This window comes from Diabrotica virgifera, chromosome 4 (genome assembly GCF_917563875.1).
Source record: "Diabrotica virgifera virgifera chromosome 4, PGI_DIABVI_V3a".
Lineage (NCBI taxonomy): Eukaryota > Metazoa > Arthropoda > Insecta > Coleoptera > Chrysomelidae > Diabrotica > Diabrotica virgifera.
This window is the reverse complement of record NC_065446.1, coordinates 249772464-249800264: the sequence shown is the minus strand read 5'-3', so window position 1 is coordinate 249800264 and position 27801 is coordinate 249772464. Positions and strand designations below refer to the sequence as shown.

At 33.8% G+C, this 27801-nt stretch overlaps 1 protein-coding gene across 1 annotated transcript in view; it reads left to right on the top strand.

Moving 5' to 3' along the window:
* The window catches only part of LOC114326881 (ras-related protein Rab-4B-like), a 133273-nt gene that overhangs the window by 79236 nt on the left and 26236 nt on the right, over positions 1-27801 (top strand). The gene's annotated exons all lie outside the window — the stretch shown is intronic.

The following is a 27801-nucleotide window of genomic DNA, read 5'->3' as shown; positions in this document are numbered from 1 at the left end:
CAGACAAGATATTCGGCTTCTTCCCACACTCTCACCTTCTATTTTGCCTTGGATTACGAGCTGCAAGATGCCATATTTTTCTTCATCTACATATTTATGATGTATCTCAGATATTGCGTACTTATTTCTTTCTTTTATTGTCCTTTTAACTTCTTTCTTCTTCATTCTTCATAATGGTTTCTAAGAAAGTTACTGCAAAGCACAGTTATTGAGCTGTATTTTATCGACAAAAAACAAGGAATATAGGTACCTACATTTAATCAAATTGGCAGAGAGAAACATGTCACTGCACTGAACCTCTAAAAATCATATACGTATGCTGAATTTTGCTGAGAATATTAGCTCTAAAAACCCCAAAAAAGATGCATAAAATGTTGCCACTCTTACTCCCGGGTTTTCCTCCAAAACCCCCTCTCATAGGGGGAAAACGAAAAACATCGATTCATCACGAATCTGTACGCCGTAGAAAAAAATATTTCAGTAGAAAGAAATATAGCTAAGATAATTTTAAACAAAAATGTTTATTAGAAAATTTTGTGTATAATCTATCTATCTATACTGGGTTGGGATAAAGTATGGAACCAAGCAAATATCTTTGAAACGAAAAGAACAATATTTATGAAACTTTGCATGCAAGTACAGTGACGCAAAAGGCATTTGTTGCCATATTTTTTGTTACTATTCCACTTCCGGTCTCACCGGAAATACCCCTAACTTATTTAATTTAAATGGGACACCCTAGATATTTTTGTGGATTTTAAAATAACTTGTTATTTTAATTCATACATACCAAATTCGGTAGAGAAAATTTGTTAAAAAGTGTCTGTAGATAATTTTTTGTATTAATACAGCGTAATAGGAAATAAACGAGTACCGTCTATACTGTAGCCTAAAATTGTTGTTTACATGCACTGCATGACTTATTTGAATTTAGTATAGTAGGTAAAACTGTTACTGAACTAATTGACAAAAATAAGTTGACTAAAAATAGTTCATTTAAGTGGAAAAGATCGTATTGAAATATTAATGATAATAGGTTATGGTGAATTTTCATTTTTTGGAAGTGAATTTTCCAAATCCATGGATTGGACGTAGAGGATTCATAGAGTGGCCCGCTCGTTCTCCGGACCTCAACCCGTCAGATTTTTTTCTTTGGGTTATCTAAAATTACGTGTTTACGTTAGGAGACCAAGATGCTTGCAGGATTTGAGACAAAGAATAACAATTGATGAATGTGAACTAATACGTGGAGAAATCTTGCAAAAAGTGACTCACGAATTTATTTATAGGCTTGCACGTTGTCAGGAGGTGAACAGCAAACATTTTCAACATTTGAAATTATTTTTTTTTATTTTTAATATCATTGGTCTAACGTAAATAAATTAACCTATTTTTTAACTGTAAAGAGATTTATTTCTTGTTTAATAGTTTTTTCTTCCAAACTTGGTACCTATGTATGAATTAAAAATAACAAGTTCTTTTAAAATCTGCAAAAATATACAGGGTGTCCCATTTAAAGTAAATAAGTTAAGGGTATTTCCGGTGAAACCGGAAGTGGAGTAGTAACAAAAAATATGGTATCAGATGCCTTTTTCGTCACTGTACTTGCATGCAAAGTTTCATAAATATTGTTCTTTTCGTTTCAAAGATATTTGCTTGGTTCCATACTTTATCTCAACTCTGTATAAGGATTTTTACAGCTGTCACCGTCTTCCTTCTTTCAACCAACATCTCCAGTCGTTTCTGTTCTGCCATTCTCCGTCTCTAAGGTCTCGTCTTTCCATGGCCTCGTCCACTTCATCCCTCTATGATCTTCGGGGTCTACTTCTTCTCTTTCCTATTGGGCTCCAATCCGCAATCTTTGATATTCTCCTTGAACGTTCTACTCTTCTCACATGTCCATACCAAACTAAACGTTTTTCTTCGATGTAGCTGAGTATGTCTTGTTCTACTGCCATTCTTAGTTTTATCTCCTCATTTCTAATGCGTTATATTCTTGTCACTCTGCAGCTTCTTCTCATAAACTCCATTTCAATTGCTGTAATTTTGGACCTGCTTCGTTTGTTTATTACCCAATTTTCTACTCCATAGGTCATTACACTACGTACCAAGGTATTTATATTATTCTCTTCTTTGTATTTGTGGTAATCTATCTATCCCACAGTACCCCGTTCAATCGCTTAATTCATGTTCTTGTCTGTGCTAATCTGCTGGTTGTCTCTTGCCCGGTGGTTCCATTCTTTGAGAGTATAAATCCTATACGTATTTGAATTTTTCAGTGCCGCCAATTTCCCTATCATCGTCATCGTCCATTTTTCGGTTTCTTTCTTGGTCCAAGTTTCTCACTGGTTCTTGTTCTGTTGTTAATTATTCGGTCTTTTGTAGGTTTATTTCCAGTCCATTTTTTGTGTATTCCTCTTCTAATTTTCGGAGCATATAGGACAGATCTTCTTCATCTTGAGCCGTTAACACTTGGTCATCTGCAAAACTTAATGTGTACAATAAGTTGTCCCGGATTGGTATTCCCATCCCTTCACATTTTCTTTTCGGAGATGTAGAGGATTCGCCGGAGATGTAGAGCATTCCTGCAATAAGCCTTTTGTGGTTCGTTGGAGTATTTATTGCCGGCTTTAACTCTTACCCTGTTGTTGTTGTAAAGGTTTTTTACGGCTTCTATTAACCCGAGTTATTCCGATTTCCTTCATCGTGTTCCATAGATGTTTTCTGGGAACTGTGTCATATGCCTTTTTTAAATCGATGAATGCCATGTGTACTGATCTATTTTTTTTGCCACTTTTTTCTCAATTAATTGTTGAAGTGTATATATGTGGTCTATGCAAGACCTTCCTGCCGTGAACCCCGCCTGATCTCCGATTTTATTTGAGATAGATTTTTCCAGTTTTTCTGTCAGTATTTTGCCATATAGCAGTGGAAATAGCAGCACTGCAGGAAATTAGATGGAAAGGGAAAGGACAAATAGATCAACAGAATAGTACCTTCATATACTCAGGGGAAGAAAAGCAAGGACAACATGGGGTAGGATTCATAGTAATTGGAAATATGAGAGACAAAATAATGGAAGTCAGACTAATAAACAAAAGAATAGCTTACCTAAGGATTGAAGCTAAACAGGCAAACATATCCCTACTAAATGTTTATGCACCGACAGAAAATGCGAAAGAGGAGGAAAAAGATCATTTCTACGACACTATGGAAGAAGAGCTAGAAAAAATACCAAAAGAAGATGTGATATTAATATTGGGCGATTTTAATGCACAAATAGGAAAGGAGGATTATATACAGCAAATAGCAGGCAAACATACAATACATGAGAAAACGAATGACAACGGGCACAGAATATGCAATATGGCGACAGGAAATAATATGTCTATCAGCAGTACAATGTTCAAGCATCAAAGAAAACACAAAGTCACATGGGTTTCTCCAGACCAAAAAACAGAGTCACAAATAGACCACATATTAATATCGAAAAGAAGACAATCAAGTATAATGGATGTGAGAAGCTACAGAGGTGCATGCGGAGACTCAGACCATTTCCTGGTGGTAGCAAAGCTGAGACAAAAGATGAAAGTAATGAGAAGGCAGAAAGAGAGGAACAAGAGGTGGAATATCGAAAAATTGAAGGAAGCAAAAGAGATACAAAAGTATGAACATGAAATAGGTAAAAGAATTGCCGCACTGAATAAGGAAAGAGATGATGTCGAAGAAATATGGGGTGATATTAAAAAAGCAATTAACCACACGGCTGAGACTACATTAGGGACGAAGCAAATTACAAGAAAGAAGGACTGGTTCAATACAGAATGTAAAGAAGCAGTTGAAGAAAAAGTAAAAGCACGAAATCAGTGGATGCGGACTCACAAAAATGAACATAGAGACATGTACGAGCAAAAAAGAAAGGCAAGCAACAAAGTAATAAGAGAACAAAAGAGAAAATTCATGGATAGTCAGTTGGAGGAAATTGAGGCGGAAAGTAAGACTCAGAACACCAAGAAATTCTACACAAAAATCAGAGAACAGAACAGAGGTTTCAAACCAAAAGTAAATGGAGTTAAAAATAAACAAGGGCAAATAGTAACACAAGATCAACCATATATGAAAGTCTGGATGGAACACTTCAAGGAGTTACTGGCAGAAAATGAAACAGAAGAGATTACAGAAATGGAGGAAGAGTGGGAAAATAATGGAATGAAGGAGCCAACACTCGAAGAAGTAATTGAAATAATTAAAAATAACAAAAACGGAAGAGCACCCGGAAAAGATAACATAAACAGCGAACTCATAAAACTAGGAGGGAAACCGTTGCATAGGGAAATACACAAACTGATAGTAGACATCTGGAAAGAAGAAAAAATGCCAAAAGAATGGCAAACAGGCCAAATAATAACGATACATAAAAAGGGAAACCAACAAGAATGTCAAAATTACAGGGGAATAACATTACTGAGTACAGTATATAAGGTATTGTCAACCATAATACAAAGAAGATTACAAGAAGCAGCAGAGAATAAGATTGGTCAATATCAGTGTGGATTCAGGAAAGGAAAATCCACAATAGATGCGATATACATACTAAAACAAATAATGGAGAAGGCGAACGAAGCTAACATAAACTTAGAAATACTTTTCGTAGATTTTAAACAAGCTTTTGATTCCATCAAACGAAACCAACTATTGGAAATATTAAAAATGCTACAGGTACCGCTTAAATTAAGAAAACTTATAAAAATGACGATGAGCCATACCAGAGCGAGTGTAAAAACGCAAATAGGGGAAACAGAAGAGTTTGAAACAAACAAAGGAGTGAGGCAGGGTGATGGTTTATCCACAACACTATTCAACATGGCAATAGAATATATTACCAGAAAAATGAACAAAGGTACACTCAGAAATAGAGGAGGTCAAATTGTAGCATATGCCGATGACGTTGTGATAATGGCAAAGAGAAGAGATATATTAACGCAAATGGTAGAGGAACTCATTCAAGAAGGAAAAACAGTGGGTCTGAGTATTAACGAAAACAAAACAAAAATTTTAAGATTAGGGAAAAATCCTACTAATAGAGAGGTTAAAGTGGGAAGATACAAATTTGAAGAAGTAAGTAAATATAAGTACCTGGGAGTCATGCTGTCAAGTGATGGAACAAGAGAAAACGAAATAAAAGAGAAAACATTGGCAATAAATAGAGCATTCCAAGCCAACAAAAAAATGATAAAAAGCAAAATATTAACAAAAACTACTAAATTAAGGCTCTATGAAACGTTAATTAGACCGACATTAATGTATGGAGCAGAAGTGATGACAATGACCAAGACAGACGAAGAAAATTTGAGAAGAACTGAGAGAAAAATAATTCGGGCAATATTAGGACCAATAAAAACAGCAGAGGGTGAATACAGGAGTCGAAGAAATAACGAAATAAATGAGGAATTGAAGGGACAAGATATAGTCAGGAGAATAAAGAGACAAAGATTGAGATGGCTTGGGCATGTATGGAGAGCAGGAGAAGAAGCGATAATAAACATAGTGACAAAGTGGTCTCCGGCCGGAAGGAGACGAAGAGGAAGACCGAGGTCCAAATGGCTGGAAGAGGTGAAGCGAGATCTAGAGGGCATGGGTATTAGAAATGCAGAAGAAAAAGCAAGAGACAGAAGGAGCTGGAACCGGATATGTAATGCAGTTTAAGAAAGAGAAGAACGGAGGACTGATCCACCTCGAAAACATGGATCTAGAGAGCCTGTAAAGGCGGCGCTACCCCCACGGGGGTGTTTTAGCCACTATATATATATTTTGCCATATATATTTTTCCATATATTTTGTCTATAATTAACCGGTAAAAATTCGATATCTTATGATCAGAGTGTCTAGGGCCGGCCATAACGGGCCTGCAAAGGATGCATTGCAGGCGGGCGCCGCGCCGTTGTTTAGGGGGCGCCATAATGAGGTTTTTTCTGCTGGTGTTACACAAAATACTAATTTTAAAAAACCGAAGGGCGCCTTTACTAGTTTTGCAGGCGGGCACCTTATAACCTAGTTAGCACCGGTACTGAGAGTGTCCTATCGACAAAAATCAAATTTTTGTCGATATTTCGTATGCAATTTTTGTATTTTGTCACAAATGAAGTTAGTTTTCATCAAACTGTTAAATAAATAAACGTTACGCGATTTTTGCCATTTTTTACGATTTCCATGAGATCAATAAAATTTATCACTTATATTTTAACAAATCTTACAATATCGTGCCCTTCATTCAATTCATCAATCTCGTCGTCTCTGCTGATTCTCAATGTACTGTCTTCCTCTTCCTTTATCTTTTTTTTGTCATTACCAAGGTTTCACTACAGACGACCATAGGTTACTATGGGTTTGATTAATGTTCTGTCGATAGCCATTTTTGTTTTTTTGTCCAATATTTTCGATGTCATCAATCTTTTATTAACATACTATGTAGGTAATATTCCCACTGGAAATACCTGCATTAATTTTGCACCTTACGGAATTCTTCTGATTGATTTCTTTGTCCAGATGTAAAGGAATCCATACGGTTCGATGGTGTAGTTGTCTATTGCGATATTATTTTGATTGTTAGGTGTTTTTTTGACCACCATGTACTTGGTTTTTTTTCGCTTATTTTAATCAATTTTTCCTTGATTCAAGATCATTTTTCTTGAACACTTCCATTAGTCGTTGCTTGCTTCTAGTGATGACAGCTACTTTTTCTTCTTGTAGTGCCTATCCATTTCGGATGTTGACGACCATCATAGCAATCTCTATTTTGAACACTGCTGCTCTGAAAGATTTGTGGTTGTTGTGTTGAACCACGTACGTAGATTTTTAGCCAGGAAATCCTGGAAAGCCAGGAAAATTTTAGCCAGCGCATTCCTGGCCCTTGTTTTTCTTCTACGTTTTCTATAAAATTAGTTGCAGCAGTCCATATTTCTCGCTGCTCCTCATGATATGACCGAGTTATTCGATTTTGGCTGTTTTTATTGTGGTTAACAGCTCTTTTTCTTTTTGTATTCTGAATAAAACATCCTGATTAGTAATGTGGTCGGTATAAGATATTTTCCGGATTCGACGATAGAGCCACATTTCGAAAGCCTCAATTTTCTTGCAGGTAGCGTCTGTGAGAGTCCACAACTCAACTCTGTGCAACAATCTAGGAAATATATAACATCATAGTAACCTGATTTTTATGGGTATTAATAAATCATCATATTTGAATAGCTTAACCATTTTTTGAAATACAGATTTTGCTTTTAGATCCTCGCGTTTTAATAAATCTGTCGAATTGTTTTTATTTTCTTTATTAGGTATCTTTATATAGTTTTTTTTTGTTTATTTATTATCTGAACCACTTTTGTTTAGTTTCTTTATTATCTGAACCACTTCTTTAAAGCTCGGATTGTCTACGTTTAGGCTTTCTTTAAAGTCTTCTTTCCATCTCTTTATAATTTTTTGCTTTCTCCATTCTTGTCTTTGTCGTCAATTTTGGTCTAAATAACTGTGTGCTTTCCTTTATTCTTTTATAGAATTTTCTGCTTTTGTTTCTATTGTTATGCTTTGGTGCTTATAGTGGATTTTTTGAACTTGTTTTTTCAAAGCCTCTCTTTTTTTCTTCTCCATATTCTAGTCGCTTGTATTCTCTTCTTGTTATAAATCTTTCTGCTGTTTTTGGAGTTTCTTTGAAGTTGGTTAAGTCTATCTTGCGTTTTCTCCTCTACCTCAGTTTTGCATTCATCATCATATAATATATGATGATATTATCATTCCGCATTTCTTTGTCTCTTTCCTTTGCATGAGAATCCAGTTATTACAATTTTTAATTGTTTGTATTCCTCCTCTGCTTCCCTTAAGTAAGTTTTATTTGGAGAGCATTTTGGTATTCTTGTTTCTTTTTTGGGTTTTTGAATTCTTAAATATTCTATTTTTTCATATTCGACTATTTGTCCTTTTGGCCAGTTCTGCTGCAATTTTGTCCCCTCAAGAAAGTCATCTAAGTCAGAGTTACATTCTGACATTAATTGTGTCTGTTGCCCATCTTTTTGAGATGAGGATGTGGTCAATTTGATTGGCTTCGTTGGTTCCTGGTATCTTCCACGTTCTGTTACGGATATCTATTCTCTGGGAGTTAGTACTGGCAACTATATAATTTTTTTCTGCTCGAATTGTTCTAATTCCATTTTGACTGGTACCTATGAGTATGCAAACTATGTTTCCCAAATATATTTACAAAAGTTTCTTCTTTCCCCAGCTTAACATTAAAATCACCTAATGTTGGATTTTATCAAATATACTTACTTTCTGTAGTTCTCCAAAGAATCTTTCAATCTCTTCTTTATCGGCCTCTTCCGTTGGTATATATGTACTTATATGTATTAAACATTGTCGTCACGTTATGAAATTTACCTTTGAGTCTTTCGGTGCAAATTCTGTCTGATATTGGTGCAAATGCGATAATGGATTTTCGCAGTCTTTTGGTTACTATAAACCTCATTCCTCTATCACACTGTCTGATTTCGTTTCTGGAGAAGTATACGAAAAGCTGCACAGATGTTGTGTTGAACCAGGTTCTGAGGTTCTTTAACCCAACAGCGTAACCAGGGTGATCCTAAGGGGGGTTTACAACTACTGGAAGGTCTATGGGAGGTATGGTGTTAGGCGCATGAAGCTCAAAGTACATCCCAATGGGGGGTTATAACCCCGAACCCCCCTGGTTACGCATATGCTTTAACCAGGATGTTCTTCTTCTTCCTGGACTTCGCTTTTCAAATATTTTTGCGAATATCAATAAATATCAGCATAAGTAACCTGTTGTATTTCACCGTCATTTTTCTATTAGATTTTCAATATTTATCAATTAGTGTTGCCCAAAATCGGTCTTGGTCTTGCAGTCTTGGTCTTGTTCTTGCGTTTTAGCAAGACCAAGACCAAGACCAAGACCGCCTTATTTTAGCAAGACCAAGACCAAGACTGACCGTGCAAGAACAAGACGCCTGCGAGACTCTTGCGTCTTGCAGTTAGGATTGAGTGTTGTTTTATGGAATAATACAGGGTGTAACAAAAATACAGGTCATAAATTTAATCACATATTCTGGGACCAAAAATAGTTCCACCGAACCTAACTTACCTTAGTACAAATGTGCACATAAAAAAAATCGATTTTTTCCAATATATCGAAAACTATTTGAGATTTTTTATTAAAATATGAACATGTGGCATTCTTATGACAGTAGTATCTTAAAAAAAATTATAGTAAAATTTAGACACCCCATAAAAATTTTATGGGGGTTTTGTTCCTTTAAACCCCCCAAACTTTTGTGTACGTTCCAATTTAATTATTATTGTAGTATTATTAGTTAAACACAATGCTTTAAAAACTTCTTTGCCTCTTAGTACTTTTTCGAAAAGTCAGTATTTATCGAGATATTTTGCATATTTGTCAAATCTACCACATATTTGTATATGGCTAAGTACGATTATGGAGACTTGATAATAATAGGAAAATTTATTTATGATTTACATTTTTAGGTATATTTTGAACCATATTAAAAAAGAAGCCACATCTCGATAAAAGGTGCCTTATCGAAAAAATACAAAGAAGCAAAAAAGTTTTAAAAACACTGTGTTTAACTAATGGTACCGCAGTAATAGTTTAATTGGAACGTACACAACCATTTGGGAGGTTTAAAGGAACAAAACCCCCATAAAATCTCTATGTAAACATATTAGAAAAGAAGCCGCAACTCGATAAAAACTGCCTTGTCGAAAAAATACTAAGAACCAAAAAAGTTTTAAAAATATTGAATTTAACTAATCGTATCACAATAATAATTTAATTGGAACGTACACAAAAGTTTGGGTGGGTTTAAGGGAACAAAACCCCCATAACATTTTTATGGGGTGCACAAATTTCACTATAATTTTTCTTTAAGATATTCCTCCCATAAAAATGCCACATGTCCATTTTCAATAAAAAATCTCTAATAGTTTTCGATATATTGGAAGAAATCGATTTTTATTTTGTAACTTCAAAGGGCTGTAACTTTTTTTATGTGCATATTTGTACTAAGGTACTAAGGTCGAACTATTTTTGGTCCCAGAATAGGTGACTTAATTTATGACCTGTATTTTTGTTACACCCTGTATATTAGTTCGGGTATACGCTTAGAGACTATGAGATACAAAAAAAAATACGTAACAAAAATTTGGAAAATTGGATTTATCCGCATTATGAACAATACGATAAACATATATACCGAATAAAAATATTCATATAAGAACACTCTTATTTATTGGATACGTACTCAGAGGTCATAATAAATTATTATACAATGTAAAAATAAAATCTTTCATTCTTTCCTAATATCAGACGACGACGCCTTCGCTCCGAAATTAATGACAATTGAGTATTGTGTAAATTTTGAGAATAGCCAACCTTTCATAAAATAATCTTCTTGTGTTGTGTTACGCCGACACGACAGTATAATAATATCGCATTGAAACTTTTAAAGACGTATGTCGCCTAACAAAGGTAATAAAAATATAATACGAATAGCATATATCCAGTGTTACGGACAACCACTCATTTGTTTTTCCTTATCCATATCCTAAAGACTAAACGTCCTTATAAACTGTTTGCCGTGTGTGCAATTAGATATTAGATCAATCGGCCAAACAAAATTTTTTGCTGAAAAAGCACTAGATAAGATAATGCTTGGCTACCCTGTATAGTCCATGCACGCACGGTAAAATGTTACAAAACCTTAAAATTTCAAACAAAGAGATATTATTATATAAAAAGAGATATTGGCCAATGTGTGATTTTGCCCTGGGGATGAGTTTCACCCCTTCTTGGGGGGTTAAAAAACAAAAGTTCAACATAAGTCAAGGTTGAATAAGCTGACTAATTCTAAGCAACTTTTGTTCTATTTTATTCATCTACAAATAAACCAAGTCAATACTTTTCGAGCTATTTGCGACTGAATATGTTCATTTTTCAACAAAGAAAAAACACGTTTTTCGACGGTTTTTGCGCAAATGACTCAAAAAGTAAGTATTCTATTGAAAAAAATATTCTAAGCAAAAATATATCTTATAAAAAATTGAAATAAAATGATGTATTTAATGGTAGGGGAGCCCAAGCGGAGATTTTTGCAGTTACTGGAGCGCGTCAGATTATCACATGGGGAGAAACCTTGTACCCTGTAAATGTACCTCTACCATATATTGGCTTTTAATACAGGGGAATTCGTTAAGGGAGGCCCGAAAAAAATATATATCCTTAGAAAAACTCAAAATCGTCAGATTAAGATAATGGTAGGGGAGCGAAGTATGCTAAATGTGCAGTCACTCGAGCGCTTTGGAGACCTATTGGGTTGTAAAGAGTAGGTCCTAAAACCAAAAAAAGTTAAGTAACATTTTCCATTTTAGTGGGCGCTTGCCATTTTTTAATTTTATTTTCCATTTCCAACAATCGTTTTTTCCGATTATAACGACATCTATGCATAATTCGAAAGAATGTTTCGAATAAAAGTTACTTATTTTTTAGTAAGGAATACAAATCTGCAATAAAAAATGGGAGCTCCTATTTAAGATTTTAAAGTAACCCCCCGGGGGGTCGTATTTGGTACCATTCGATAGATTTTTTAAAAATATTAAATAAGTGTATTTTACAGTTTTTTGATCTGATGTTCATTTCGCGAAATATCGCGGGATTCGTATTTAAAATAATTAATTTACCCCATCCCTCTCCGTGAGAAGTCGTGTTTGGTATCATTCGATATATTTTAAAAAAATATTGAGCACATATTTTTTTGGTTTTTCGATCTCTCATTCATTTCGCGAAATATTCGCTTTTTTATTGTGAAACTTTGAGACTCGCCCATTTCCTAACGCCCGGCTCAAATCGTCAGATTTCTTATCTTAATCTGACAATTTCGAGTTTTTTTAAGGATAGATTTTTTTTTTCGGGTCCTCCTTTAACGAACTCCCCTGTGTTAAGAGCCAATATATGGTAGAGGTACATCTGCAGGGTACCAGGTTTCTCCCCATATGATAATCTGACGCGCTCGAGTAACTGCAAAAATCCCCACTTGGGCTCCCCTACCATAAGGTAAGTTAAGTATGTACATGCAAAACAGTGTATATTTAAAAAATCTGACGATTTGTGCGGGGCGTCACGAAATGATCGAGTCACAAAGTTTGACAAAAAAGCGAATGTTTCGCGAAATGAATGTCAGATCGAAAAATTAAAAAATCCGTTCAATATTTTTCAAAAATCTATCGAATGATTTAAACACGACCACCCACGGAGAGGGGTGGGGGGTAAATTTTAAATTGTAAATGCGAACCTCGCGATATTTCGCGAAATGAAAATCAGATCTGAAAATTACACGTATTCAATATTTTTGAAAAATCTATCGAATGACAAATGACACCAAACGCGGTCCCCTCGGAGGTGGGGTGGGGAGTACTTTAATTTTGGGATTTGGATTCCTTACGTAAAAATAAATTGGAACGCAAAAATTGGAAATGGAAAATGAATTTAAAAAAGTGGATTAAAAAGGAATTTTTTCAAAAGAGGATTCAAATTTACCGTACAGTAATGCTAGTTTGTAACTGGTCCAGCATCCGCCAAGTTTACTCCTCTGTTAAGAAATTTTGACACTACTGGCATTTCATAGGTTAGTTAAGTTATATCGGCGATTTTTGTGTTTTCTGTGCTATTCCTTTAATTTTTAGATTTTTAGTCTATTTTTATATAAAAAACAGTAGTTGTTTTTGGGACACTTTAGCGACGTATTAGTATAATATAATATGTATGGATTACGGTCGAAGGCCGATATGGTCAACCAAAAAAGAAGATGTACAGACTGACTCCCGTGGGACATGGTAGATAGCCCAGTTAGTTAGAGTATAGGCAGGGATAGTTTAGATCGTGGGTACAAACCCACCTAATGTGAGTTGTTTATTAATTAATAGCAATATGCTAGTGGGTAACTGCGAGACTTGCAAGACTCTTGCTGCAAGACCAAGACCAGGTGTACTGGTGCAAGACCAAGACCAAGACTGTCCAAGTCTCGTCTTGGTCTTGCATTTGGGCAACACTATTATCAATGTTTGTTGGTTCCGTAATATTTTCGAAATGTTAAGTATATTTTAAAAAACTTACTAAGGTAGTAAAACTTCACTTGTAGGTAGATGGTATATATGTAGGTAGATGGTATATAAATTTATATACCATCTACCTACAAGTGAAGTTTTACTTCCATAGTAAGTTTTTTATTATGGTATACAGCCAATGAGAGGAATCTTTTCCTTTATATTATATTTTAAAAGCCTGGCGAATATCATTACCTACATGTTTTATAAATTACTTTTTTGGTTATTCTGTACCACAATAGAATTATCTTCCAATGTCATATTAAAATCTCATCCTATAGAGCCCTGTATGTCCATTTAAGTCTTATTATGTCTCATTTGAAAATTAAAATATTATATTATTCGTATATCGATTTTTTATATTCTATTTCTATTTAAACCAGAAAAATGATACAGATTTTCTTTGACAATGAAAAAGTGTTCCCTTTTCGAAATCCGGCTAATCTAAGAAACGACACATAAATACCGAGAACCAAATAAAAATACCAGCGTAGACAAATTCGAAGATTCCATATCCCTCAGGAATCTTGGTGCGGGCCATATATCAACGCCTAATTGGCAGGAAGCACCGAGAAAGACAAAGAGACACTAAACGGTCTCTAATTACCGAGTATTCAACTCTTCCTCTCCTCAAACCTATTTAAAATCTATTTGCAATTGTTAATTTTTTTGTTTTTGGCCGACAGTTGCTTGATGATTGAGATATTTTGTTCGAATTTTTAGAAGCAGAAACATGTGCCAGAATCAGTTAGCGCGTTGTTAATGAGGGGCCATTATGACATGTCGAAAGTTTCTTTGTTTGTTATTAGTTCTGTTTGTTTATAGAGCTAATCTTGATCCCTTTAAACACTAATTAAGTCTAGATTTTAGTAACACCCACATTGTTATACAAATGATCAAAAAATATTAGTTGGTTTTCTATAATATATATTTTTGGCTCACTCAGAATAAAATTTGAAATATTGAAAATGGTGATAGAGCATACATAATTTGAAATTTTAAAACTTTATTGTACTTTCTTTCCTTCTTCTCCTTTTTCATTTCACATAAAATATTGAGAACTAATTTCATGAACGAGAACTTTATCTATGGCTTGTCGGATTAGTTATTTTATTAGGAATTTAGGTAGCAAAGAGAGAAGAAAAACTCGCTACTTTTTTTAACCTCCTCCTCCTCCTCAGTCGTTTCCTCATTGCTGAGTGTCGTGATTCCCTATAATACGAGCAACTATCTCTTTCCATCGGCTTCTGTCCTGAGCTTCCCTCATGGATTCAGAGAATGTTTTTCCACTGGCTTTCTGTACTTGATCCGTCCATCGAGTAGGTGAGCGACCTCTACTTCTGCGCCCTTCAACGTTTCCCGAAATTATAAGTTTCTCAAGATTATCATCACTTCTTCTTGCAATATGGCCGAAAAATTTTAAGACGGTGGAGAGGCAAATAGAGGAAAGTCGAGTCTGAATATTAAGCTCTTGGAGGATTGAGTGATTTGTTCTTTGTTCCGTTTATGAGATCCGAAGCATTCTTCTCCAGCACCACATTTCAAAGGCGTCAATCCTTTTTCTGTCGTCTGATTTCATTGTCCATGTTTCGGATCCGTAATTAAATATGGGAAAAATTAAGCCACGTACTAATTTTATTTTGGTGTTCTTCGACAAAGAGCGATCTTTCCAGATTTTTGATAATCGACTCATAGCGTTTTTGGCCATGCCTATTCTCCTACGTATTTCTGTTTCACAAGATCCTGTATTACTGATGTAGGATCCTAGGTAATTGAACTCGTTAACCACTTCAAACTGGTCTAAGGCTCCTGTTGTCTGAAGTGAATTTGAATAATCTACTACCATAATTTTTGTTTTTTATTTATTGATCTTGAGACCACATCTATTGCTTTCGGCTTCCACTAGCTGCAGCAGGCTGGACATTTCTTCCTCGGGTGCAGTTATTAATGTTGTATCATCTGCATATCTGAGATTTGAGATCTTCTTTCCTGCGATAGAAATACCGCCATTCCATTTGTCAAGTGCTTTTCTCATTATGTATTCCCCATAGAAATTAAAAAGACTTGGAGATAGAATACATCCTTGTCGGACTCCTCTACATATTTTAAAAGGATCGGACTTTTCTTTCAAAGGATGGTTTTCAATTCTTATTCTGGTTTCACTGTTCTCATATAGGCTTTTCACCAGAGCTGACAGATGATCAGGAACCCCCATCTCATGTAGAACTTTCCACAAAACTGTCCAGTCTACACAGTCAAATGCCTTCTGATAATCCAGAAAGCAGATGATCATCGGAATTTTGAATTCTCCTGTTTTCTCAATGAGTTGTCGCATATTAAGAATTTGCTCCCTTGTGCCTTTACCCTTCACGAAGCCTGCCTGTTCTTGTGGTATTTGTCTATCCAGGTATGTCTGCATGCGACACTTGATGATTCTCAACAGAGTTTTAATTGGGTGTGAAATTAGTGAGATGGTTCGGTAGTTACTTACTACATTTTGTGTAGTATTCCTCCATGGTGGAGGAATTCACCAGGATAAAGACGACACAGTTCAACACAGAACATTCGCCAAAATTTACGGCAGATCTAATAAGCAGGAAAACAATCAAAGCCATAGTGGGTCTGATACCAGGGCACTGTAAGCTGAATAGACAATTGAAGCTGATGGGATTGACAGATCTTGACAGATGGGGCTAACCCTTTTTAAAAGGTCTAATAAGAGTCAAGAAAGATGGAGATATAATTAAAAAAATTAAACAGCACAGAGTTAGATGGTTGGGGCATATATGGAGAGCAGGTAGCGCAACAACTATACACTCAATTTTACAATGGAAACCCGGAGTTAGAAGAAGACGCAGAAGACCTAGAATAAAATGGTTACAGGAAGTAAAGTAAGATTTACATAGGGCAGGAATCTTTTTCTATTTAGTGCTCACTCGTTTATCTTGTTCCCTGTAATTCTTCTGAATATGCACTCTCATTTCTGCAGTTTACAGTAAGTCTTATTATCTGTGTTTTGGCTGTTGGATCTTATTTCTGATGTGTACCTTATTATTGGTCTTATACTGGCCTTATAGATTCAATTGGTAAAGTTAATGTGTTGGTTACAACATATAGTATTAAGGCATCCTGCTAATATGTTTGCTATTTGTACTTGATCTCTTAAATTTTTTTTCAACTTCTCCATAGGTGGACAGTGTAACCTGTAGATAGTTTATTTTAATTGTGTGTTCAATGCTAAGTCTATCGACTTTCAGTTTACATCTTTCTTTACTTTAATCTTACTTTACTTTACTGTTTACTATTGTTGTAGTTTTCTAAGTTGAAATCATCACATTAAAATATTTTACTCATATATTAAATCGGTGAACTGTTCTTTGAATGCTATCTTGATTTTGAGCTATCAAAATTGCATTGTCTGCGTAACAGAGAATTTTAATTGCATTGTGCCTCATTCTACATCCTCTTTCTGCCTTTCTTCATTGACGCTCTTTATGATTTCATACATGACTAGATTGAATAACATAGGGCTTATTGAGTCGCCCTGTTTTATTCCATTGACTGTTCTATAGGTACCGTACTTTCTTTGGCCCAGAACTTCTTTAGCTGAGTCAAAGATTTTTGCTTTAATTTTTGCGCAGATTTCAACGACTCCCTCGCTTTGGATGATATAGTTATATGCGTTTCTGCATTTTCTGCTTCTCTTTTTTGATATAAATACCGGGTTGTGTCGTCCTGCACATTTTCATCTTTTATCTTTTGGTGTATTCTGCAATTTTATTTTTATGATATATGTATTTTCATTCGGATTTTGCATAATACTAGTTTATGATCGCTTTTTATGTCCTTTATTTATTTACTGTATTTCCCGTAGTTACAAGAAAGTTTCTACTGTTCAGTATGTTCTTTTGATGTCCAGCGGTCGTTTTGCAAAGAAGGGATGTAAATGATCTCTGCATAGATTCTTTACATTCTTGTAGTAGCTTATATGTAGATATATTTTTTGTACTTATACTAACAGGGATACTTCTTGTAACAGAATTGTGATCTGTCAAGAAATTATGTAGCATAATTTAATCCTTTCTTTTTTTCTTTACCTTTTGAAACGTACATATATTTCCAAAGTTTTCACTCTCGGTTCTTTGTTTATTTCTTCTTCTTCTTCTTCTTGAGTGTTTAAAGATGTTACAACTCCAAGTACCGATTAAAAAAATGATTTGATCCCCGTATTTTTAAATTAGTAGGTAGAATATAGTTATTAATTAATACCGACTGTCATCACATCAACTTTTTTCGAATGCCCCGCCACAGACCATTAAACTTTATTTTTACATTTCCCGGGTAGTGAAAAAGTCGAAAAATACACCAGAGTGTAACTGAAGCCGTTGTCGGCGACAGTACATCCCGTCGACTAATTGCTGCTACACGACACTTCTGTCTAAACAGAGATTAATATATTGAGCCGTTCATTAATTTTGACTGCTTACGGCTTACGAATGCTTGTTGAAATACTACGCTTGGAAATTAAGATAACCATGAAGATGATGAAAAACTTACATGAGTTCATGTATCATTCTAAATTATTATGAATGACTTTTTGGTTACTTATATTTTTCTTTAATTTGGTTTTATTTCTTTTTATTCAATAAAATATACACATAAAAATATAAATGCATGACTTGGATTATGAGGAGAGATAGTACAGCGATCGTTGTACTACTACCAATAAAAGGCAGAGAATCACAATAAGGGAGTGCATATAGATTTTCACTTCGGAAAAAATCAAACAAGATAAAACTTTCTGTAATTTCATTAAGAAATGTTTAATAAACAACATATCAAAAAGTTCTACTCGAGAAGTGTTTTATTAAACAAATGAACTGCGAAATTAGATGTTTTTTAAATAACTCCGAAAATATAAATTTTAGAAAAAAACTGACTTGACCACTGAAAAATTCAAAAAATTCTACAAAAAAAGCCTTATATAAAGAATTTTCTAAAATTAAATCTGTATCTTTTATAATTTTTTAATTGTAACGCTAAAGTCACCCTTCTCACAAACATTGGCGCACTGTAAACTAACGTACGGCGAAGTGCATGGTTGAGTTATTTTAATGTAATTCTTTAACTAATGGATCAAATGAAATTTTACAAATTGAACATGAAAGAAGAATAATTAAGCTATCTTATGCTTATAATAGAAGGAAATAAAATGTATGGGCATAACTACGATGTGGGCGGAAATTGAGCCTTACATTAATTTTGTTTAAAAATGATTTAAAAATGTGTAACTAATACAGTTTTTCTTATAAAACTCAGTTTTGCACAACTTACGTTTCAAGTATCTTGCTAAATGATGTTTTATTAAAAAAAAACTCAAAAATTTAATTCAAATGATATAACGTCTCAAAAAATGTAATTTTTAAAATCTTCGTAGTTTTATAGAATTACCACCACTTTAAGACGGTATTACTCAAGTTTGAACAGATCTATGTATTACAGTTTTATAAGTGCTTTTTTAAAGCTTAGGATGTAGTCTCTAAAATGCACTAAATTATTTTACTTTAGAAATGAAGTAAACTATTTCTTTTTAAGAAAATTAATAAAAATAACAAAAATGTAAAACAAAAACCGAAAATTACCAGCTAAAAAATGTTCGTACAAAGTGATTAAAACTTTTTTCTGTAAAACTTACCTAAAATATATTTAATAATAAGCTTCAACAATAATAAATGTTCAGCAAAAAAAATTTTTAGTTCTTATATAGTATGTCTGCGTAACTGGGAACCTATTGATAACTTTTTTATTATCAGTTTTACGAAAAAAAGTTGTTCTTTATAAAATACTCTGCAACATATATAATCTAAGATGCCATCATCAAATATCAAATTTAATTAATGTTATACGAGGTATGTCAAAAAATATGAATTTCACACAAGAGTAAAGTACCATTACATTTCACAATATCGAAAATTGTTGTTAAGAAAAGTTGTTTGGAATTAAAAACTTTGTTTTAGTGTTCAATTACATCCTTCCAATCAAAATATTGTGAATAATAAAGGCACTTAAATCTTAAGAAAAATTCATATTTTTTACATACCTCGTATAAAATTAAAAAAGTTTGATGTCTTATGGTTGTATTTTAGATTTTAAACCAGGGAGAGCATTTTATGAAAAATTACTTTTTTTTCGTAAAAGTGATAACAAAATAGTTATCATGATTGTAATAAAATGATGATGAGTATCCGTAATTTGAGAAAAAATTGATTTTTTTTTGTTATTGTATATTTAGACATAGTTTATAATTTCAAACAACTTTTCATAATAGCATTTTTTAATATGCTGGAATATAAAGGTACTTTACTCTTTAACGAAATTCATATTTTTGACATACCTAACTCGTATAAAATTGATAAAATTTGATATCTGATGGTTGAGTTTTAGATTTTTGACTATTCAGAGCAATTCATTAAGAATAACTTTTTTTTGTAAAATTGATAATAAAAAAGTTTTCCATGTGGTTCCTAGCTACGCAGACATAAGATCTTCTGTATAAGAATATTCAAATGGCAATGCCATATTCGGATTCAACATAATCAAAAACAAAATAGAAACGTATTTGATCAAAGTAAAATGATGAATTTAACGATATTTTTAAAATTATTTATACAAAACAATGGTTATTGTTGAAACAATTAATAAACAATTAGAGGCCAAATCTGCGAGTAGAACTTTTTACTTTAACATGTATATAAACTAACAAAAAAAGTTTTAGAAAAATATAAGCTTGTTTGAATTTTTCCGAAACAATGCATGTTTTCGTTCTAATTGCACTCCCCTACAAGGAAATGTTCTGGGACCAATTACAGCATCCAGAAACCTTCTAACGATGGCTTAAAAAATGTAAAATAAAATAAAGGTGAATGAGAGTACATCCAAACAAACAAACATGTCCAACTGTAACTGCGACTGTTGGTGTTTCATTGAAAGTGCCCCCCCCCCCGGGCATTTTCCCGATCACGTTGTTATCATATTTAATTAATCTTTTCCTAATAATTTTTACAAGTAGGTATGTACATATTTTATAAACCACTTCCTAATAGTGCTATACCAGTATAGGTTTTAACATTTCGTTTTGTCGCCCTTTTTTTGTAGATCTGCTAAATTTTAATAAGAGCTCTATTCCATTGTTTCGGCATTTCTTCCTTTTGCCAGTAGCGGATCTAGGAATTTGCCTTGGGAGGGGGAAATTTAAATTTTGTCTTAGGGGGAACTTCCAACGAAGCACCAACCAAAGACAAAGGTAAACCCAAACTACATGAAAGACATAAATAATAACTTATTATTCATTCTTTAATTTTCCTAACTACCGTGTTTATTGGATTGAATTTATCTGTCTATAGCAGGGGTGGCCAAGCTCCTTGATAATCGAGCCATTTTTCAAAATTTGAAATTTTTAGCGAGCCGCAATTAAACAATAATTTAAAAAGTGTAAAAAAAGGTATTAAATTTTTCTCTCACTGTTAGGACTACACAAATTTTAAAGTGAAATAAAATAGTTCACATCATTGTTTCAAATATGCAAATAATGCTACAAGCAACCTTTACTAATTCAGGATACTTAAATTCTTCATCATCCTTTAATATTTTTCTCGGACGGCTACTGACCTTCTACCGTGTCTCAAAGAACACTGTCTTCCTCTAATCTTACCACATGACCTGCCCATCTTTTCTTAGCTTTTATGTCTCGTACTGTTTTCAGTCCATACACAGTCACCAATTCAGCTTTGAGGCGCCTTCTCCACTCTCCTGTCAATTCATCTCTTTGAGGGCCAAATATCATTCTGATAACTTTCCTTTCAAACACCAGTAGCTCATTTATTTCCAGCTGATGTACAGTCCATGTTTCACTTCCATATGTAACAATTGAGCGAATAATTGACATACAGTCTTAATTTAGATTGTCCTTTTAGCAGCTTAAGATCTTAATAATGATGATAGGGTGTATTATACTCTTTTCCACGCAGCTATTCTTGCTGAGACCTCTTTTTATATGTGGTTGTCATCTGTGATTAGCGCCCCTACTAGATATTTAAACACTTTTACTACTTCGAGGTTGTGGTCATTATTAGTTATGTTCTGCCAAACTCATGGTCTTGGATTTTTGGTTACTAGCATGCATTTCGTCTTTTGCGGTGATAACGGTGATAAGGGGTCTCCTTGTATAAGTCGTGATGTTACACAGTCTTTTATATTTGTTGTCAGTAATTTAAGACATTTTAAAACACTAAAATTAAAAGTAATCCAGGTACATTTATTGAGAGCCACAAATAATCCTTCAAAGAGCCACATGTGGCTCACGAGCCACAGTTTGCCACCCCTGGTCTATAGTATAAGTTTTAGACTAAGAGCCGCTATAGGTGAAATTTCTTAATCATTTTAGGCACGACGGGACCCTATAACTTAAATAGTAGAACCTAAAAGAAAACGTTTGAGCACTGTGCCGTCACTTTTCAGTGGCACATGCGTCTACAGTGGCGCATCAAACTTTCCACTTATGGACGGGATACATAAATTAAAAAATACCCTCCTTCATTACCAGAATTTAATTTTTTTCATTTTTTTAAGTTCTATGTGATTAAGACATAAGATTCATCGTAATTTTAACCCACCACCCCCTTCTCCCTGCCCCCACCATCAAAAACTTTATTTTTCGATTTTATTTTTTTTTTGGTGGGATGCAATCAATTTTAAAATTTCAAAAAATTCACACGCATAGTTAAGGCTTTTATAAAACACGTCTATTTTTTATAGACCTGTAGGTTGAGTGTACATAACCTCAAAAAAATTTAAAATTCTTTTTTTTTTGGAAAAAAATATATAACTTTTTTTTGGTGAAAGCTGCAGATCAAATTTTTTCTTAGTCTTGTGTATTTTATCAAGCACTATATTTCTAATTTTTTTCGGATTTTTCTGTAACGCTGGTCACCTACAAAAATCCAAGAAACTGTTTTTTAAGGGGGTTTTGGGGGGTTTGAACGTGTTTTTCTGATTTTTAAATATTCTGAAAGACTCAGTTACTTCAAGTTACATATAACCTATAAAAAAAAATTGATTTGATATATTATGAAGTCTATAAAATAGGGAAAATCCCCCAAAACCCCTCAAAAAACAGTTTTTCGGATTTTTGAAGGTGGGGAGCCTTACGGAAAAAACTGAAAAAAATTAAAAATATAGTGTTCGATAAAACACGCAATATAAAGAAAAAATTAGACCTGCAGCTATTCCTCAAAAAAAGTTATACGCTTTTTTGAAAAAAATTTTTTTAAATTTTTTGAGGTTATGTACACTCTACCTATGGGTCTATAAAAAATAGACATGTTTTATAAAAGCCTCAGCTATACGTGTGAATTTTTTGAAATTTTAAAACTGATTGCATCCCACCAAAAAAAATAAAAACGAAAAATGAAATTTTTGATGGTGGGGGCAGGGGGAAGGGGGTGGTTGGTTAAAATTACGCTGAGTCCTATGTGTTAATCACATAGAACTTAAAAAAATAAAAAAATTTAATTCTGTTAGTAAGGGAGGGTAACTTTTAATTTATTTATCCCGTCCATAAGTGGAAAGTTTGATGCGCCACTGTCGACGCATGTGCCACTGAAAAGTGACGGCACAGTGTTCAAACGTTTTCTTTTAGGTTCTACTATTTAAGTTATATGGTCCCATCGTGCCTAAAATGATTAAGAAATTTCACCTATAGCGGCTCTTAGTCTATTTGTATGTCTGTCTTGATTTCAGAAAGTGTGAAGCGGATATGAGTAATAGACAGTTTGGCTTTCGTAATAGCTTTTGCACAGTAGAAGCTCTGAATAGTTTCACTCTTGCCCAAAAATGTCGAGACTAACAAAAAGATCTTTCCGTTGCGTTTATAGACTATGAGAAAGCTGTAGACAAAGTTAAACACAACATTCTCATGGAATGTCGCGAATAAAGTGAAAAGGGCTCAACAAAAATTACATTAACATAGTGAGAAATTTCTATTGGAACCAACAGGCTGCTGTGGTAACATTAGATGAAAATAGCACAGATGCACAACGGATAAGTAGAACAGTGAGACAGGTCAGTGTACTTTCACCATTACTATTTAATATACTTATACTCCAAAGAGCTATTTACACACGCACTTGAAAACTGTACAGAAGAGATGAAGATAAATGGTGAAAATATAAATAACATCCGGTATCTGACGATCCAGTCCTTATCACTGAAATTGAGAAAGACCTGAAGACGTTACTAAACACAATTTGTGATACTGGGAAACAATTTGGTTTAACAATAGACATAAAGAAAACAAAAACCATGGTTATCAGTAAGAGAGGCAAAGTCATTACAAAGATTCAGATAAAAAATGAAGATATTGAGCAAGTGGACAAAATGAAATACTTACAAGTCTGAATTACGGAAGATCTAAATCAGAAATTCGATCAAGATTAGAGAAATCAAGGGCAGACTTTTTGAAAACGAGGAAATTTCTAAGTAACCAAAGACTCAATATGCAAATCCGATATCGGATAGTAAAATGTTATATCCACTCTATTCTTTTTTGGAAGGTATCTCTATTCTATCTTTTATGGAAGCATGGACTGCTAATGTTGACTTAATGAGAAAGCTAGAAGCTTTTGAGATGTGGATTTTTAGGGGAATTTTGAAAATACCGTGGACCTACCATATTACGGACAAAATGGGAAGAGGTAGAGAACTTTTGACCACCATTAAAAGGCAAAAGACAGCATATTTGCGGTACATAATTGGAAATGATAGTTGTTGCAGCTGATTACGAAGGGTAAAATCGATGAAAAAAGGGGTCCTAGTAGACGACAAATATCCTGGCTGAAAAACAGTCGCGACTGGACCGGGTTAAACACACAGACGCGTTTCAAAAAAGCAGAAGATGGAGATGAATTTGCAATGGTTATGTGGGTTATAACCCACGGTTCTTAGACATACTACGGTTGCCCGGATCGACGGTGGTGGGGAGACTTCAATTTTTGACTTTACTTCACAAGAATACAGAATCCCATATTTTTAAATGATTTTCGATCATTGAATGCGTGTTATTGTGTAGGTATGTATGTGTAGTATTTGTGTTTTTATTAAATAATAAGATAAATAATACACATTTTATCGTTTACCGAGTGGTGAATCGTAAAACGGGCCATAGGAAACTCAATGTAAAATTCTAAACTGTTGAATTCCTGCTTCCCTAATTATTTTACATCAAAAGTCATGAGAGAATATTTGTAGAGAATTGAAATCTGTATTAAAATCAAAAGTTAAAATTGCTCTACGGTTTAAACGCATTCCAAAATTTTGAAAAATATAATACATTTGCCACAGTAGGTATGTGTGTAAAAGTTAGGCCACACGTTACTATTTAACTGACAGTGCTCACACCATTGACTGAATAAAAATCTTTATTCTTAATACTTTCTCCGTAGCTAAGGGTATCTTATCAACTGTATTGCTTTTAATGATAAAATAAAAATATTGGAGGTTCAAAAATGTCAAAATAATAACTTCATTGTGACACATTATTGCACTGTGTGTGGCCTAATGATGAAGCACTGTGTGTGATGAAGCGATAAAGAAAGCCAAGAAAAGAATGAGAAAACTAACATTAGGATACTGGCAAATGAAACAGACTCAACTATCGGAGCTACTATTTGCAGACGACATGGTATTGATAGCAGAAAACAGAGAAGACTTACAGAACAATCTTGAAATCCTAGAAGAAGAACTATCAAACATAAATATGAAAATTGATACAGAGAAAACGAAAACAATGATAATTTCAAATACGAGGAAGACACACGCAATAGAATTAGACGGGAAACAACTAGAGCAAGTGGAATATTTTAAATACCTAGGAGTAATAATTGAATCAAATGGTAAACAAGACATGGAAATAAACGAGAGAATGGGACGAACAGGAAGCTTATTTAACATTATGAAAACAACATTTTTTGGGAAAAAAGAGATACCGGAAAAAGTAAAAACGGCAGTCGTTAAATCAGTAGTTAGACCAACAATCATGTATAACAGCGAGACATGGACATTGACGGGGAGACAAAAAGACAAAAATCCAGAGTCAATGCTATGGAAATGAGGTTCCTGAGGAAAATAGCAAACAGAAAGAGGACAGACAAAATACGAAACGAAACAATTAGACAAAACCTAAAACTAGAACCAATCAATGAAAAAATAGTAGAAGGACAACTTAGATGGTTCGGGCACGTGTGTAGACTGTCGAACGAGAGGCTAACAAAACGAGTGTTCGAAACGAGAGTGCAGGGGAAAAACAAAAGAGGGAGACCAAGAGTTATGTGGGTAGATGAAATCAGGAAAGAAGTCGAGAAGAAGGGAGTGACATTGGAAAGTACAAGAAACCTAACGCAAGATCGGAAAGCATGGAAACTACAATGCCAAACTCAACTCCACCAGCCTTACACCTAAAGGTAGAAAGGCTTAGGACTAAGTAAGTAAGTAAGTAAGTGTGGCCTAATTTTAGGCTGAAAAACGTATTTTTACGCATTTTTACAAAATTTAGGAATATGTTTAATTCGAAACACAATTTTAACAGTTGTTTTCGATACAGATTTCAATTCTCTACAAATAGTTTATAACGTATTTTGATGTAAAATAATTAGGGAAGCAGGAATTCAACAGTTTAAAATTTTACATTGAGTTTCCTATGGTCCGTTTTCCAATTTACCACCCGGTATATCCTAGTTTACTTTATATTCCTGTATTTGTAATTTTGGTGTTGTTTCCTGTAAAAACTTATTTTGAATTATTCATGAAAGTTGTACATCGCACCAATTGCAGGAGTTTAAATAAGAATATATATTTATAAGGTAGAAAACGTTAAAATCCCATTATGTATTAACGTAGTAATAATGTTGATGATATTTTAGAATGCCAGGTACAGGCTGTAGTGTGGCCAAATTTATTAGGTACCTATTATTTAAATTCTTACAATAAATTATACAAATAATTCTAATTCACATAATCCTAGCTGACCTCTAAAGATAGTATGTATTCAATAGTTAATCCAGATTCATGGACTTTTCAGTGTAGAATGGAGATTGAAGTCCTAGGCCCTAGATTTCCGTAAATATTGCATGGATAAATATCAACAGTTTTCCATAATTTAATTAGGTATTATAATCCACTAAACATCTTTATTTCTTTACTATCTTGACTATTTTCCATACATCAAAGACATATAAATACCAATTAGGGGGAAGGAGCAAAATGCAAAATTTTGACGCACGTCAAAATTCTCAATGTGTTTTAAATGTATTAATTTTTTTCGACTCCTGAGAAAATTTATAATTATTTTTGAAAAGTTTAGACGCAGAATGAAAGACTACATTATTACCGTGGGCCGGAAGTTCCTAAAAACTACTACAGTGTTTATTTTAATAAGTTACAGGGCTGAAAATAAAAGGGAAGTGTGATTTTTAATTGCAAATATTTCATTCAAAAGAAACTTTTTATTTACTCTAAGGGACTTTCGGCCCTCAGTAATAACGTAATATTTCATTCTGCGTTTAAATTTTTCTAAAATACTTATTAGTTTTCTCATGATTCGAAAAAAATCGTATTACCATTCAAATGACAGTATACTCATGACGTAATCGCACCCTTAATGTTTTTTGATTAGTCGATCTGGGCAACCGTAGTAATGTCTAAGAATCGTGGTTATAACCAACATTCATTAGTGGAGACGTTACCAAAAGTTAAGTTTCATGTTTCAACAGTTTTTTCATTTAATTTTGGACCTTGTTAGTGGGGGAAATTTCCCCATTTTCCTCCCCGTAGATCCGCCACTGTACCAAGGTGCTAATATCAAGCGGAGTATCTATTCGTTTTTCTTGACTTGATTCACCATTTTTTAGACTTGATTTTATTTGAGTTTTACGGTTTGTTAACAAATTAAATAAATTTCGTTGAAGATCATTAGCACTTGGCAATAAAATTGTTGAGTTGAATTTGGCAACTTCTTACTTTTATTATAATTAGACTGTATAATTAAGTGTTCAAAATATTTAGTGAAACGGAATGGATACAGTTTATTCTTCGAATGGTATGCTAATTTAGTTAGTTATTGTTTCATTAATTATTCTAGCTTTATGGATTTACTATCACATTTTCCATTTTCTTTTGTTGTTATTTACATTTTTTATTCCACTATCTAGTAAATCCTGACTTTCTTGTTATATGTTGTTCTGAAGCTATTTCCTTGTGCCATTTTTATGATTAACTATTTATATGGGAAATAATTATATAATAAATATTATTAACAATAATATTGTTACAGTACAGATCATCATCATCATTCTCTTTGCCTTATCCCTATGCGGGGTCGGCTTCCCTAATTGCATTTCTCCACACAATTCTATCCTGGGTCATATCAATATTAATCCCCTTTACCAACATGTCCTGCCGAATCGTCTCCCCCCACGTCTTCTTTGGTCTTCCTCTCCTACTCCTTCCAGGAATCTGCACTTCAGGTACTCTTCGTATTGGATGATTAACGTCTCGACGTTGAAC